General features: G+C 39.2%; 1 protein-coding gene across 10 annotated transcripts in view; it reads left to right on the plus strand.

Annotated features, from left to right (window-relative positions):
• The window catches only part of npas2 (neuronal PAS domain protein 2), a 98,667-nt gene that overhangs the window by 37,821 nt on the left and 42,732 nt on the right, over positions 1–18,114 (plus strand). For 2 of the 10 annotated variants that reach the window (XM_061962143.2, XM_061962142.2), the window contains exon 1: positions 12,567–14,275. The exons of the other annotated variants lie outside the window; for them this stretch is intronic. The gene's annotated coding sequence lies outside the window, so the exon portion shown is untranslated. Of the gene's footprint in view, positions 1–12,566; positions 14,276–18,114 lie in introns of those variants that run through there. 10 annotated transcript variants of the gene reach the window in all.

Genomic DNA, 18,114 nt, shown 5'->3' on the forward strand with positions numbered 1-18,114 from the left:
TACCAAAGACTATAAAAATGGGACCCATTACATCCCTGTTTGGCACTCAGCATCAAGGGTTGGAATTGGGGGTTAACTCACCAAAAATGATTCCCGGGCGTGGCTACCGCTGCTGCCCACTGCTCCCCTCACCTCCCAGGGGGTGAACAAAGTAATGGGTCAAATGCAGACAGCAAATTTCACCACACCAAGTGTGTGCGTGACAATCATTGGTACTTTAACTTTAACTTTACTTGTCTTCTCCTTCTACAGTGATTTTTGCTCCGTGTGCACTAGTTTCACATTTTAGAAGCATCTGTATTATTTTACTGAACATACCTAAATAATGGATATATTGATGTTTGTCCATCGATTCAGAATCATCCGAAAAGGAGCAAGCTTATGTCTTTTGAAATTGAATTAGCTGAGATAGGCTCCAGCGCCCCCCGCGACCCCAAAGGGAATAAGCGGTAGAAAATGGATGGATGGATATTTCTATCTCTGTTTTTTAAATTTTTTGGGATATTTGGCGGCAGCTTTAAATATTACTTGTGCAGCTTTGAACTTCACCAGATCCATACAGTTTATGGTTTGTGACATCATAAAGAGTGCATTTGTATGTTCTCGATAGCCAACCTTGTGTATTATTCTCTGTGCTCTTTTTTTGTAATGTGCAGAACATAACCCAAAAAGAGTAGCAAGTCCTAAATATTGTGGATACATGTTTTTTTTTAGGAAAACAGACATGATGTTATAGGTGTCTAATAAACACATTAATAGCATATGTCTATGTCCTTCTTTCATGACTCACTTTGCTCATGCAAAATGAAATACGAGTAATATAGATTTAAAAAGGAGTGATATTTAATCAGGATTCATCGAGACTTATCCGTAGCAACACTGTGAATAAAACTATGATGGATATGTCATTGGGTCCCTCCTGGAATTACTAATTTTAAGTGCATATCAGAATCAGAATCAGAATCAGAAATACTTTAATAATCCCCGGGGGGGAATGAACATTTTCAGCACAATATGTTAAAGGCGAATGCATTATGTCGCCACTTGTTGTTATTGTGATGCTGGAAATGATAATTCATCACTTACTGGTTTGGCCGTCATTTGCCCAATTAGGAACATGCATTTATGGTTTTCTGATGCGCTACACTCACCGACTTGTCAAAACAACATATTCTCATGTGCTTGGTTGTCTGAACATTTAACTCGTGACGTTGGATGTTTGTCACAACAAGACCATCCCTTCAAACTAGTTTTAATCAAACAATAACAACTGTACTGTCAAACTCTTTATCGATATTTATTTATCTGTCTCTATCCTTTTTAGTCATTATTGAAAAAAATTGTAAACTTGCATATGTTGAACCACAACTATCAGTACAGGTTGAAAAATAAAGAAGGCGTAAGATTAAGGAAGCTCTGCTACTTCTTACTCCTCTTTGGTCATGTTGAAATGTGAAGCGACCAAAGTTGACAATCTCTTTGTTTAAAAAACACCAGAGGAAAATAGAAGGAAAGAATAGGAATTGTACGATTATTTTACGACGTTTTTACTTATGGTTTGACTTAAACCCATCCATTCTGACCTAATAACCTCCAATGATCTATGGCTGCATGGATGCTGGGGAGCTGTGGTTCATTCATGGAAAACATGACTTCCAAATGTACTGTGGCATTGTGAAGTGTGTTTAGAAGGCTTGCGTGGCATAGCCCATATATGATATATAGTAAATGATATAAATTTGGCTGGCGATAGAGCTTTTGATACTATCGCCATATCGTGATAATGCATGTTGATGACACATTCTAGCTGTGTCCTGCAAATTTGACGACAAGCAAATGAAGGTGTCCTCAACGCAACGTATCGTCTTCACTAGCAATCTAGCGGCTAATGTCCCATAACAGAACAGAGCTGCTTCTTAACCACTAATCCTCACAGCAGTATGATGTTACATTATCGCTGGAGGACAATGAATAGTTAAGATTGCTACATTACACACCGGAAGAAGATACATGAAAGCATAGCTAACTGCTAAGAGTCTAGCACTCTTGTGTGGGTGAGCAGATCAAAACAAATATCGATAGTAATGATACAGAGTATAGTATAAGTTAATAGCCGATTGTACAGTGTTTAGATTAAAAAATGTTTTATCACAATATTGCTTTTTATTGTTTTATTATTGCTTAAAAACTCAAAATGAATAAGAACCAATAGTAGTTTTTGATTTTAGCTTAAATCTGTTGCCCTGTTGATTTTATTATACATTTTGTATGTAGTAAAATGGAATAAGGAAACCATTTAAATATGAATTAATATTGTTACATCGTCATCCTGTGTTTTTGTATGATTATAATTGTGATCAAAATTTTTATTTTTAATTGATCTTTAAAATTTAAAATTTAAGTATCCGCATTGGTATGGCCAATACTGCCCCTGTAACTACTTGGTATTGGATCGGTACCCAACTTTGTAGTATAGCCCAAAACTAATGTAAAGTATGCAAACAACAGAAGAATATGTGCTTATTATGTAATACATACAGTGCAATAGATTTTAGGCCATATCGCCCATCCCTAGTGTATAGTTTAAATCTGTGTTGCTTGCCAAACTGTACACTTTTAAGTTCTATTCAGGTTTCATTTCTATAGTAATGTCTCTTGAGAAGTTAATAAAATGGATGCGAAAATGTGTGGCATGAACTTTAATTTAATGAGATGCTTTATTTAGAATCCTTAAAGTAGAAAAAACAGCATTATTTAATTATGTGTAATTCGGAAAATAAATGTGGGAAAGAAATGGCTTTGTGTACAATAGCACAAAATCATATGATTGTGTATTTTTATCCTTTTGAATGGCATCAAGGTAGTTAGGTTGTCATGGTGCACCGCAGACAAGATCAATATGTAATCACAAAGTACATTATGGGGTCAACTGAGAAAGTAATCTCCTGTTACTGCTATAGAGCAGCTTCTTGACAGTAATACAGAACGTTCTTTGTTGGATAAAGACTCAAGACTATTTTTGAATGTATCCCCTGCTGCTCCAGCAACGTTAGCCTGCCACTCTGGTCCAGACTGTGATATCCTAGCAACAGGTGGCTGGATTACAACAACACTTTCTGTGGACATTTTTGGTCCCTAATGTCCCATGCTCTTGTGCGGCATCTAAATCATTCCACACAGGTTACGTCACCTGACCACTTTTATATGTTGACTCCTCAGTCCAATATGACCACTTGACATTTGAAACATGTCAATGCCAAAGACATGTATTTCTGGGAAAATCTGTTATTTGGCCTTGCAGCTATATCACCAGTTGATACACGGTGTTTGGACAAGTATGATTGGCCTTGTGTTATGGTTAAACAGGGGAGGTGACGCCAACTGACACTAGGGGGAGGTGTAGCTTTATGTATTTATTATATATATATATATCATATATATAATAATAATCCAACAATGCTAAATATACTAACTAAGGAAATGAAGTGTGACAAAATCCAAGAGTGTGTATGGTGTAAGGCTATGTGTTGTAGATTAGCTGTTGAGTGTTACCGTAAATGTTGAACGAGACACGAGGAAGTCCAGGGGAGAGAAAAGTCTACAGGTCCGAGTCCAAAGCCAGGGAAGTCAAGGATCGAGGGAGGCAGACAGAGTCCAGAGGGAGATCCGGGTAAAAGTGAGACGCACAGCTCACTTTCCGGGCGACGGAGTGTACTGCAGAGGCGACACAAGAAAGCCCACTGAGAACACGGAGGGGCAAACACAGAGAGAGCAAGATTGCATCAAGCAGGATGATCGCTGACTGTACGCCAACAGAAGACTATACTCCGGCACTGCATGGCAGGTTGTGCGGGCTTATGAAGGCACTTCGTTCATCCCAGGCAGGTGCGCTGATTACAGATCTCCTGCAGCCGTGCGGAGGTGCGCCCGCAACGGTGCTCTCACTGGAGCGCACAGACGGATGAGCAGCGTTGGCAGGAATCTGAGTTGTAACACTTTGTGTCGTAGTGTTCTGATTACATGTGTTCTGTTCCGGTTACCTCAAAGTACCAATGAAATGTCACATTAGCTTTTGTCCCAATTATGTATGTTAGAATCTCACTACAGTACAGTAGTACGGCAGTTTTTGTTAGTAGTCGTCCGGAAACCAAATCGTACGAAAACCCAAGCAATGTTTCCCATGGGAAGTCATGGAAATCCAATTGATTTGTTCCAGCCACTCACAAATATTAACAGAAAACACATTATGTAGATAATTGTTATAGTTAGTGCTGGCACTCGCAACTGTCTTTGACCCCATGGGGGCTTCTTTTGCAGGTGTACTTAATTTAAAAAGTACAGAGACTGAATCACCAACGCGTGGGATTCTTTGTTTGGGCACTAGATTCCGTGGAATGATACGCAGGCAAACAGACCAATTTGTTACAGGAAACATTTTAGCCTGTAGGTCTGAAGACATGCACCTGGGTATAGGCTGATTGGCAAAACTAAATTTGCCCTGGTGTATGAATGCTTCTCTGTCTATCTGTGTTGGCCCTGCGATGAGGTGGTCACTTGTCCAGGGTGTACCCTGGGATAGACCCCAGCTCCCACGTGACTCAGAGATGGACAAGCAGTAGAACATTGATGGATGCAAGTTGTCACAAACAAAAGATCTGCAAATAATGTGCCAAAATAATGCACTTTGTCTTTCTTACTAGATGTATTCGTTCTTTCAATATTTCATGTCCCAAAATGATCAAGGTTATCATTATTATCAGGGTATTGTTTAATGTGCTCAAAAAGTACAAACTGAAATCTTTTGATTTTTTTAAATAACTAAAATAAATAGACCCACTGTTAGAAAGATCACTATTTTGTTTTGTGTTTATGTTTCACTGATGAGTGTTCTGGCGGCCGTTGTGGTGAACTACTCTGTTCAGCGGTCCTTAAACGCACCATAAAACTCCTGAGTATAGAACGATCACTCTGTCTAAGAGAGCACAACTTGTAGGTTCAATGTGCATAATTGAATAGCTTAGCTATTCAGACAGCAATGTGTTTGTATAAATTTAGACTGGAGTATGTTGTTCCTTAATGGGGAAATACTTTAAAGTCTCTTGTAATCATGTCAGCATTTAAGCCTGCGAGCTCATGCCAGTTAATCCGTGAGTTTATCAAAGTGCAGTTTTTCGGTCCTTTTAATTGAAAACGGTAACACTTTATTAGGGTTGTACGATATACCGGTACTAATAATGTACCGTGGTACAGCCGAGTCGCATGATGTTGAGTGTGTCAAAACGCACACACAAAGCGCATATAAGCAAAAACAGTGTGAAGAGGAAGAATGGCAAAATACGGCATTTCCACTGGTTAATAAAGAGGGTGCGTGAAGCACAATGTACAAGTATTTGGGCTTCAAAACTACCGATAAATGTGACGCTTTAAACATGGAAGCGCAATGCTGCAAGCTGTGCAAGCGCTGCTTTAAAACATGACTCGCCAAAGGTGGCTTTAAAGTATAACAATCTTTGCTTCAAACTTAGGTAAACATTTAAATAACAATCATCCAGAACTGCATAAGGAGTTTAAAGGTAATGTAGCTTACCAGCTACCCTGCTGTGCACGTATAGATACTTAGACGTGCACACAGCTTGCTTGTTGCCAATTATTGGCGGAGTCTAAAACAGCCCATGCAGCGTCAAGTAATGCAAGTGAAATGACTGAATGTTGTTACAAATTCTTACAATTTGTGTTTTATCTTTAACAATGTGTGTTTTACCTGCTACATGTCTAAGCTGTGTAGTTTCAGCCATAGTATGTTTTGGTATTTACTAATGATTGTATTTGTCTTAAAGCCGGACCCAGCGTGGCAACCATAAATCATCAAGCATTTAACACAATGTCAATAAAGCGTTCTATTCTATTCTATCTAACCTAATCCTACATTATGGCAGACTATATGTAATATATAAAATTGTAAATTATTCTTTGAATGCAGTAATAAAATCCCAGTGTGTTAAATGCTTTTTATTTTATTATTCTTAAACTGTTATTTGAGTGCAATAAGAAACATATGTTTTATGTATCATAAGATTTTCTGTTCAAATTAAGCCAATATTACATTTTTTGTTTTATTTTGAAAAGTATCGAAATACATTTTTGTACCGGTACATTTTTTTTTGTTCAAATGGCACCCTTATGATTTCAAAGTAAGTTATTCATCTATTTGTACGTGAAAAAATATATTAAAATGCACAGGCAATTTGGTAATAATATCACAGTTTTTAGTAATCTCTATTGATTAGTTTGTTCAAACAATTGAAAAAAGTTAGGCAAAAATATTTGAAAACAAACAACACAATTTCGGCTTGCCATAACGGTCAATAAAAAAAATAATAAAAAAAACATATCAACATTGAAATGCCACCGCATCAATGTCATGTGCGCTCTGTTGCAGCAACCGTGCATAAACTATGTCCGCGTATTTAAGGTTCCAGGCACTATGCGGTTCGGATTTGATACATTTTCATTTTTACACACATTAAATAGTAAGCCAAAGCAACAGAATATCAATTGTGGCTATTTTCTAATCAAATTTATCGATTTAATTAGGGAAGCGCTGATCAATTGGCCACCTATCTGCAACCGGACAACTTTTTCGACAAGGTTTGCGATCGCCGTTGCCTATTAATGCTTATTACAATTGCAGATCCCCTCTGGTTGATACTTGTATTTTTAGTCCCCCGACTGAGTCCACCATACACAGAGGGGAGAAGCTCCCATAAATTAATAACAATCACTTCCATTACGGCAAATAAATTAAATTTTTTTGTATCTTAAGTATCATTATTAAGTACCGTTATCACTAGAGGACAAGACTAAACATGTAACGCACTGAGAAGAAGCCACAAGCAGGCCTGCTAATAGCTAAGATAGCCGCTAAGCTAGCTTGGAACAACACATTTGGTTTTTTTCAAACAATTGTCTGTAAGAGAAGATAACAATGAATAGTTTAAAACAATAGTTTAAATACTGTGATGCTATTGTTAAACTATCAATAGCACACATAAATACATTGAAATTTTAGTATTAATCGGTTATTGTATTGACTGCTCTCACTTATGGATGATGGGTTTCGGAATTGGCAGCATAAAAATGTAGAGATCGCCTATTGGTAATCAATAGGATCTAAATGAATTATAATAAATATTTTGAGGTTGTTGTGGATATCAGATATGAAATAATTGAGAGGAGATGTGACCAGGCAAAAAATGACTTGGAACACTTTTGCCAAGGCAGGAGTCCACAGAAGACAAAAGTTGTGCTCATTAAAATTTGGGATTTGTCTGCAGAGGCCTGGAGCCTCCATGGACATACTCGTGATGTGATTAATTCACTGATGATATAATTTTTATTTAGCAGACTGGTTGGATTGAGATGCTAGAGTTTGCCTGCTTGTTATTACTTTGTCAATGCTGGGAGAGTCCAGCATTCAGTCATTGTCATTGGATCCCTGAATCATATTAGAACGTGCTACGTAATAGAGCGACGAGAATAGAATAGACATTTTGAGTACTCTAATGAATTAACCACGGTGTGATATTTGCAGGGTATCTAGGAATTGCTGTGATGTAACAGTTAAGTCCTCATTTCATTTTGACTGACCTGAGGATCAAAATACAATCTTATTTATTTTAACACTTGTATGACAGTTAAGTGTATACGTTTAAAAGTAGCAATGATTGTCACACACACACTAGGTGTGGTGAAATTATCCTCTGCATTTGACCCATCACCCTTGATTACCCCCTGGGAGGTGAGTTATCGTGACTCTTTCCATTATTTTTATGGGGTTGAAATCCAAAACCAAGCAGCATCTTGGAATTGATTGTGTTCAATCTTGTAGTTGCAAGGTTAAAACCACAGTAAATAACATTGTGGTGGTTGTGGTATGCTGTTGCATTTAGTGGCTGGAGCCCATTAACACCTTTGTGATAGTTGTGTAAGGTTACACACACACAAGCTGTGATACAGTAATGGGTCATAGCACCAGTGAGTGTTGGGAGACATGAGGAAAAAAATCCATGCAATGCGGTGATGTAATCGCCAATACTTCTCTCAGCCTCTAGGGGGCACGTTTGTGCGGTATCTGCCGATTGTGATGAGATGCTATGATGCATTAACCAGTGATACAGTCTTCATTTTCATCCATTTTTATACTGCTTGTCCTCATTAGGGTCAGGGGTGAGCTGGAGCCTGTACCAGCTGACTTTGTGAGAGGTTTTCATATTCCCCATTTTTCGTATGATTCTGTTTTAATTGCATCCATCCATTCATCTTCTTCTGCTTATCCGAAATCAAGTCACGGGGGCAGCAGTCTAAGCAGAGAAGCCCAGACTTCCCTCTTACGAGCTACTTCATCTAGCTCTTCCCGGGGGATCCCGAGGCATTCCCAGGCCAGCTGGGAGACACAGTCTCTCCACCGTGTCCTCGGTCTTCCCCGTAGTTTTCAACCAGTCGACGCGCCCTAAACACCTTTCCAGGGAGGCATTTGGGTGGCATCCTGACCAGATGCCCGAACCACCTCATTTAGCTCCTCTAGATGTAGCGGAGCAACGACTTTACTTTGAGCTCCTCCCGAATGACAGAGCTTCTCACCCTATCTCTAAAGGAAAGCCCCGCCACCCGACGGAGGAAACTTATTTTAGCCGCTTGTACCCGTGATCTTGTCCTTACGGTCATAACCCAAAACTCATGACCATAGGTGAGGATGGGAATGTAGATCGACCGGTAAATTGAGAGCAATGCCTTCCGGCTCGGTTCCTTTTTCACCACAACAGACCGATACAGGGTCCGCTATCACTGCAGACGCCCGATCTGCCTGTCGATCTAACAATCCACTCTTCCCCCACTCGAGAACAAGTTGTGTTGTAGCTTTATATTATTGTGTTGCATTGCTTGTATTTGTTGTGGTTTTTGCAATTGTGCTGTAGCTGAAAACTGTTGTTCTGTAATTAATGTTGTACTTAATGATATTGTCTTGTGGCGTTTGCGTTTGTAGTGACCTTTCTCAGCCACTGCAACTTTCCAGCATTTTTGTTTTGATGACATCAGACAGGAAGAATAGACTCAACTTTTCACATCCTTATTTTTAAAAAGTGTTAGACTTGATATAAAGTCTGCTTTTCTTAAATCAAACGTTTTCCTTTTCCTCGTATCGATATCGATCGATTCCCTTTTAAAATGGTCTTGGATCGATACTTACAATAAAGGAATTTAAATCGACCCATTGATGTATCGATCAATTGTTACACCCCTAATAAATATTAAAATCTTGAAGTGCAGTTTTTTTCTCTTGTTGACAAAACAGGGTCAGGTGGTTATTGTAGTTTAGTTTTTGTGTGTTGGCACATATCACAACATGAAGGGCACAGAACAGCTCCATTTCAAAAAGAGAGTTAAAACAAAAGTATTGAACAGAAGGGAAATGTAGTGAAGTGAAGTGAATTATCTGTAATTAAAAAATAACGTGACAAGGTCGGCCAAACAGAAATGCACACAGCTGTATTTATTTACAGCGGAAGTCACTGTGTCTTCTTCTTCAGCACCTGCAGTGAGCGAACTCATCCAAAAATGGCGCCATAGCACAAACAATAACACACCTTTCCGTTTACGGTATGTGCTGCGCATGCCAAAGTAAAACGCACATCATAATTCAGAGTTTCCCCTTATTGTAATACAATAGGGTGCGCCGCCATGGCATTTTTATTACCGCTACACCTTATTAATTTTTTTTTTTTTTACTTGAAAAGAATATAATATGATATATTGTAGCCCCCAGAAGAAATTACACAAAGTCAGAAGCTATTTTTAACTTTTATTACCAATCTTATGATAACAAACAGGACAGTTCCAACAGGTTTTACCTCCCATGTAAACACTTTCGTCTCATGAGTCTGCGCTTCCCTGGACACACAAAAACACTTCCTCATTATCCGCCAATCACCTTTCAGGCACAGACGGTGTGTTTGGAAACATGGGAAAAACTGACATCAAATCCAAACCCCACGAACGTAAAACATTAACACTGGCTGGTCGTTACCATATGAATTGATATATATAGCCTACTATTTGCACACTATTGACAAGTGATGTACTGAAAACCTGACCACCTAAAAAATACTTTGATCACTGAAACTGCTCGCCATTGTCTGGAGCGTTGTCAGCATGTCTGGGATGTGAATGTAATTTTTATATATATTGCAGATATAGACGACGACAGCCATTTACAAAATGTGCAAATATTAAGAGGACAGTGGCGGCTTTTAAGAAGAACAAGTCCAACTGGAGCAACAGCGCAAAGCAAATGTGTTGTCATGCTTGCAACTCTCTTCTTTCATCAGGGACATCGAGGGACAGAAGTAGCGTCTCTAAACAATGTACTCGTCTTTATAACAATGTACTGGTGTCAATAACACCAGAAGAAGATGCTAGATTTGTTGCTAGTTGTTTTTAATTTAAAAAAGTCATTAAAAGTCTGTAAACACACAAAGTACCTTGTACAAAAAGCAGCAACAATTGAAAATATGGCAAAACGATTAAAAAAATATGTTAACACTAATTAATAACAGCCTTGTTTTAAATGTATGTATACATTTTTTTAGCCTTTTTAAAGAAAATCATAGCATCAATCCATCCATCCATCCAGTTTCTACCGTTTGTCCCTGTCAGGGTCGCGGGGGGTGCCTATCTCAGCTGCACTTGGGGGTAAGGCGGGGTACACCCTGGACAAGTGGCCAGCTCATCGCAAGGCCAACACACATAGCAAATTATGCAAATTATTCGATGATGTCATGGTGATCACGCCCAAAACCACTTCCCCACCACCACAGGTATCTTGGCAGTTTAGGGGAAACCCTGCAATCTGATCATTTTTTTAGGGTCCTTGTACACAGTAACATTTTAATCTGAGTTGTGATCAGATTAAATAGATTTTGCACATGTATACGTGACTACTGCTACTCTGCACCATACCGAAGCAGAATGAGTAACACCAGCCAAGAATGTTGAAATAATATCTAAACAGCGGACAATTATCCATGAACATATGGAGAAGCTGCAGATGGTGTGTTTAACAGAGAAGAAGCTGTAAGTAGATACTGTAGAAGTCCGCCCTTCAAGGTTATTACCATACATTACTTCAGAAAATGACTATAGTTATTTGTAATACATTATATTTTATTGTTTTTATACAGTATTTCTTATCTACAATTTTATCAAAAAGGCATGCTACATTTTAAACTTGTGTAGTTTTGGGGGCCAAGCAACAATTACATTGAATTATATTAATTTCAGTGGGAGACCTTGATTTCAGAAGTGTTTTGAGTTAAGAGCTTCATCATTAGGGTGTATATCCCTAATTAGTTAGGATTGTACCCTATTTGAAAGCGAGAGAAAAAGAAAAAAAGAACACGGATATGGCAATTTATTGATGTCTGCAAAGTTAGGGAGTTCATCCCGGCCCGCGAATGAATTATCTATGGCCCCCGGGATGATATTTGATTAGTATTAGAACCGGCCTGCAAGCCACCTGCTGCTGTTTCACACGCACCAATACTCCATCAGTGTTGGCGCTAGGAATTTTCAAAATGGGGTCCCAGGGACCCCATCAAGTCATAAAAATGGGGTCCAACAGTAATATTTTGGGGTCCCACTTCTTTGTTGAAAACAAATGATAAATGTATGCATATATTGTGTTTTGGAAAAAGGTTGTCATAAACGTTACTTTCTGCGATGAGGTGGCGACTTGTCCACGGTGTACCCTGCCTTCCGCCCGAATGCAGCTGAGATAGGCTTCAGCACCCCCCGCGAACCCGAACGGGACAAGCGGTAGAAAATGGATGGATGGACAAACGTTACTTAATTCATTTTAAAAAAAAAATACAAAAGAAAACACAATTCTATGCATATGTAAACGTATTCAGTTATAAACATTAATTCACTTTCTTCTTTCCTTCATAGATCCAAACTTTACCACTGCCTGTATTTTTTTCTATCTTTTTATTGTAAGATTTTCAGAATGTTTGTTCTATTTTTGGCCAAAGTAAGACAAAGAAAACAATCTGAAGTTGTCTTTTTTTTTAGTTTTAATGCCATGATTTTATTAGTCCGGCCCGCGTGTGCACAGATTTTTCTCCATGCGGGCCCTGAGCTAAAATGAGTTTGACACCCCTTGGCCTAGACCAAGGGTCGGCAACCCAAAATGTTGAAAGAGCCATATTGGACCAAAAATACACGAAAAAAAATCTTCTGGAGCCGCAAAAAATTAAAAGCCTTATATAATTCTTATGGTGAAGGCAACACATGGTGTATGTGTTTAAATTAGCTATTAACTATCAAAATGACTGTTTCACAGGCTGACGCAAATCTTTGTTGATAGAAATGTTGAAATGTAATATTTATTCGACACATTTTTGTAACATTGGAAAACATTAGTAAATGGAGGCTTCTCTGAGGGTGAGATCACTCCTGGAAATTTCTGGCTTAGAATGGCCAAAGGCATAGATGTGTTTGTCTAAGTTAAAGGAAACGGCAGGCCGTCTTTTTCTAATGGATTTATTACTATCTTTGGCAAGTTAGGTAGCGTTTGCTGTGGTCTATAACGACATGTCACACAAACAACTATCAGACATGCAGCCAATATTACATACAGATAATGTGTCATGAGACATGCAAATATAAATTAAATACAGTGAGTACATAAGTCAAGGAAATTAAATGAGCTCAAATATACCTACAAACAAGGCACAATGATGCAATATGTGCATGCAGCTAGCCTAAATAGCATGTTAGCATGGATTAGCTTGCAGTCATGCAGTGACCAAATATGCCTGATTAGCACTCCACACAAGTCAATAACATCAAAAAAGCTCACGTTTGTGCATTCACACACAGCATGAAACATTTGTTGGACAAAATGAGACAAAGAAGGAGTGGCATAAAACACGTCTTACTGTGGCAGCGTCTGAGAAAGTTGTACATGTAAAAAAAAAAACTGCGGTGCGTTCAAGGACCGCAGAAATTAGTAAGACAAAACTCGTCAAATCCTCTCATCGGTGAAGCATGTTTAATATAAACAGAGTGATTTCTAAAAATTAGGAAGGTTTGTGTCATGTTTGCTGTCTTACAGAAACAATATTAAAACAAAAAATATATTTTTTTCCACCATCTTTTCCATTTTCATACATTTTTGAAAAAGCTCCAGTAAGCCACTAGGGCGGCGCTAAAGATCGAGAGCCAATAGGGCACCCTACTATTTAGCAAAGGCAACATTGATAGGTGGTCCACAGGGCCGCCTGAATGCATGGGCTTATCTGGGCTGAAGCCCAGGAGCCCCCGATATTGACAGCGGAATGCAATGACTATCAATCACAGACAGCTCTGCTTCATATAACAACTATGTACTCTCTCTCTCTCTCACCTGCCTTGTTTTTTCCTACTGCTAAACTCCTTGAGGTCCACTATGACTTCTTGGAATTAGCCTGCACACACTGACCCACATTTGGGGAAACGTCAACAAGGAAGTTGTAAAAAGCAGCAGAACATAGGAAGTGCCTGGAGTGGGGTGAAACTAAAGTTTAGCTTGTTGGTTTGCTTGGGGGGATTTTAAATGTCATCTTCTTGTATGGCTATAGTTATTTTACACGCACACATCCTGCTCCTTCTTCGATGAAAATAAATGGTTTCTAAAGTCGGAGTCAGACAAGCTAATCCGCTGTCTTGCTGGCAAGAGGAGACTCTTGTGTGTCATTTATTTGATGACCCGCAACACTATGCTCGTTTTACAGCAGGGTGTCTCCCGACGCCAAATAGTACAGAATGAGATTGTACATTAAAAAGAAAAAAAAAAGAAACACGTGTTAAAGATTACAAGCTGTCCCCTCCTCCTGGTGCCTACCGCTTCTTGCTGTTGTCGACTATCGAGCTACCAGCTGACCTACTTTCTCTCCTCTCTGCCGCTCGCTGCTGCTGACAAGCCCGCCGAGGATGGTGGACGCAGCCTGCGAAGCTCGCGTATGGCAAAGCGCTTCGAGTGGACTTTTGCGGTCAGAACCGAGCCAGGCGGCGTGTCCCCCACTAATAAATGCGCCGTATTAACTTGTTATGTAATTGTACGCTTTTGGCGACGCAGCCCTCGTCTGCGCATACAAACAAACAAAAAAAGACCCACATCGGTGCCGCTCTTTTAGGCGTGGATGTTTGTTTTCTGCCGGACACCCTTTTTCCTTCCAAGGTATGTGGCTTTTCCATACAGGTTTAGCGGTACAGTTGGCAAATTCAAGTGGAAAGCGCTCATGCGCGAAAGATGAGATCTTTTCTGAGACTTGGTTAATGATTATTTACAGGAGACACCCAGTGTGTCAACTATTATTTCATATACACGCAGGACACTTCATTTGGCACTTGATCACACACTACACATGTATCGAACCATGCAAATACATGTTCATTGTTGTCATATTTTGCCGTTCTTACCTCACTAAATAGCAGTAATATATGAGAAAGAGCTCTCAGCATGATGCATATGTCCACAAATCTCCCCTGACTGAGTTATTTGAGTAGTGCTAGCCAATGAGCTTAAAGCCACGGTCTGACAGCATTGTCCAGCACAGGTCTGAAGGCAGCTGGCACGTAGTAATGATAATAATACGACATTTAATTTATACGCAAGGACACTTAATAATATGCAAATTAAACTATTAAAACCAGAAAAGATAACAAACAAAGAACAGTGTAGAGCAGTCCTGGGCAAATTAAGGCCCGGGGGCCGCATGCGGCCCGTTGAGCTTTTCAATCTGGCCCGCCGGACATTCCCAAATATTTTTTTTAGATCATTAAGATGGAAAGTGTGGCTGCCATTATGATGTGCAGTGATGTTTTCTAATGACCGTAAGTCTTCAACTATACAAAGTATTTCAATGGTTGGAATCTGCGCTTATGGATGATATACTAGTTACTATGGTAATCTAATTAGTTGCTATGGTCATCTAATTAGTTACTATGGTCATCTACGTCACAGCAGCTCAGACGATGCAACAAGCGGTGTGGGCGGGAAGCATTTCCACAGACACGGAAGGAGATTTTCACAACAAAGTTCTAAAGCTTAGTGATGTATAGAATAGAATAGAATATAAAGTACTTTATTGATCCCTGGGGGGAATTCAGCAAATATCAGATATATCAGATTGTAGGTGGGTTTATTTTGTACCCTTTGCGTTCATATTTCACTGTTTGTTGCATTTTTGCTGCGTTTCACTTGATTGTAAAATATGTCGATCGAAAGGGGGTGTGACGTTCATATTTTGTCAATATTCAGTGTTTTATCGTTCATAGAAAAATGTAAAATTCCATTACAAATTTTAAGGCGGTCTGTCATAACGTTTTTAGCATTCAATCAGACATTATTATGAGGTTTTGTATTAGTGTTCCTAAAAATTGATATACTGGACCCCAGACACATTTTTTTCTCTAAATGTGGCCCCCGAGTCAAAATAATTACCCAGGCCTGGTGTAGAGGCAGTTACAGCCAGTACGCAATTTTGAACAGGTGGGTTTTGAGTCTGGATTTAAAGGAATGAAGGGAGTAAATATTGCAAATGTCTGATGGTAGAGAGTTTATAGCTACACATTGTAAAAATAAAATGGACCAAAAAAAACTATGAGATAAAAAGGGTAGAGATGGGTAAATGATGTCTCAGTGAGTGTATGGCACACTCACTGGCTGTATTGACACCACACTGATGCTGTGTGGCTGTTTTATAAAAGCCATCTGCTGGATTTAAAAATTCACTACATCCCACCTGCAGATAAATCAATAGTTCACAAATGTAATTGTTTTATTTGATTAGATTTTTAAACGAATAGCTGGGCTAAAAGGAATATGAAACAGCTCAACTCTGGTCAATGAGCCAAATAGTAAACAGGAAAAACAACATTTACCTTATTGGTGCTGCAAGATCAAATTGATCGCAGACTCCGGAATTTTGTCTTTTTCTTAGTTAATTTAGATCGATGATGGTGACTAAAATGGAGTAAGACCCGAAAAAAGCACTTCCTAACAAACACAGTTTGGCGCTTCACAGTCAAATGCGGATTGATTGATGATTGATTAAAATGACAGAGTAGTTGTATCAGTGAAATGTTTTTTTTTCTTAAAGTGACACAACATCGAGGGACACAGTATCACTGTGTTTCATACGGCATCGATGCTGCAGTATCATTTGACTCTTCACTATGAATAACATACATGTATTTGTCTTAAATCACATTAAATGGCAGTCAATTCTTTCATTTTTCATCACCTTTAAAAAAATAACTCAACATTTTGACACAAAAGCAATTTCACTGACCAAATTTCATCCAGGAACATTTTCAAAATATTTTACTTGAAAGCAAGTTTTGACCAGTCGGAGTTGGCTCACTGACCATAAAGCAACCTGCTCTGCCTTTCAGGTAACCATCCGCGATTAAGGTAGCGATTATGTTTTGTGATTAATCGCATGAGATAACGTAAGCCTGGGAGATATACAGTAGCTGAACACTGTATCACCTTATAAGTGTATTATTGTTATTATATTATTATTTTGGCAGCATGGTTGAACAGGGGTTAGTGCGTGAGCCTCACAGTAAGAAGGTCCTGGGTTCGATCCCAGAGCTGGGGGTCTTTTTGTGTGGAGTTTGCATGTTCTCCCCGTGACTGCGTGGGTTCCCACTGGGTACTTCGGTTTCCTCCCACCTCCAAACACATGCACCTGAGGATAGGCTGATTAGCAACACTAAATTGTCCAAAGTGTGTGAATGTGAGTGTAAATGTTGTCTAAAAAAGTCTAAGTAGCCCCCCATATCTTGTTTTTTTTAGTAAGTGGCTTGCTGTGGAAAACGTTTTGGACACCTTAGTTTACACCATTGCAAACAAAAATAATACCCATATTGTTTACTTGATCCCTCCCCGGTTAAAATGACAAATAATGTAGTTTCATTGCACACACACACATACGCATGTGCAGGTGTCCCTAATGTTGTGGCCAGTGAGTGTTTCAGTACACAGGTGACATTAGGAGGCCCGGTTATGAGGTTGACATAACCCATTCCACCCACGCGCCCGGGCTGCCACCTGATGTAATTCATGGCAAAACGCAGAGGTGATATTCGTCATTGTGACGCTACAAACACAGGATGATAAATGGTGGGGGGAGAAAGAAATCACTCCATGGTTTGTCAAGCTGACTTGGGGTTGGGCTGGTTGTGTTAAGTCTCCCTGCGGATCTACTTGTGTCAGCCTTGAGCACAGGTTGTTCCACGCTAGAGGTTCCCACCCCTTCTGTTAGGCGACGTATTGAGTGTGGAGAGGCGGGGTCAACCTTTGGCCGTGTCACTGTAACTCATTCCAAGTGCTTCCTGTGCCCTTAATATCAATCCCAACCTATTTCTGTGTACATATAGCGTATGTACTGTATGCATTCGGGGGAGGAATGTGCAAAGATAGCACACATTTACGAGTCAGTTGGCACCCATAATCCAAACATGACTGATTATCAGATGTGCACGCTTGACGGCAACGTAAACAAACTTGATTAGGCAGGTACACCAGCAATACAAGAGCTGTAATGTGTAAAAAACCCTCTACTTGACTTAATTAGGGGTTGGAAATCTATGCTTTTATTCATAGTTTTCCTAATATTTTAGTATGTCCACAACATACAGTACATATCAGCCTTACAGCATGACAAAAAAGGGATTGCTTGGCCTTGATGCAGGTCTGTGCTGTACGTCATTTTGTTAGTGTTTGTAAACAATAACAAAATCTTTTTAGAGGAATTAAAAATATTGACCTAATTACTCAATTATTGATCATATACTGATATGTCGACGCCACCAATTTATGTATCGATCTGTCTTCCTCTTATCTTACGTGTCTGACTCTGTACTGATTGTGACAACGCTAACACACCATTGATTTATTGATTGATTTATTGATTGAAACTTTTATTGGTAGATTGCACAGTACAGTACATATTCCGTACAATTGACCACTAAATGGTAACACCCGAATAAGTTTTTCAACTTGTTTAA

This window comes from Nerophis lumbriciformis, linkage group LG09, assembly GCF_033978685.3.
Source record: "Nerophis lumbriciformis linkage group LG09, RoL_Nlum_v2.1, whole genome shotgun sequence".
Classification (NCBI taxonomy): Eukaryota; Metazoa; Chordata; class Actinopteri; order Syngnathiformes; family Syngnathidae; genus Nerophis; species Nerophis lumbriciformis.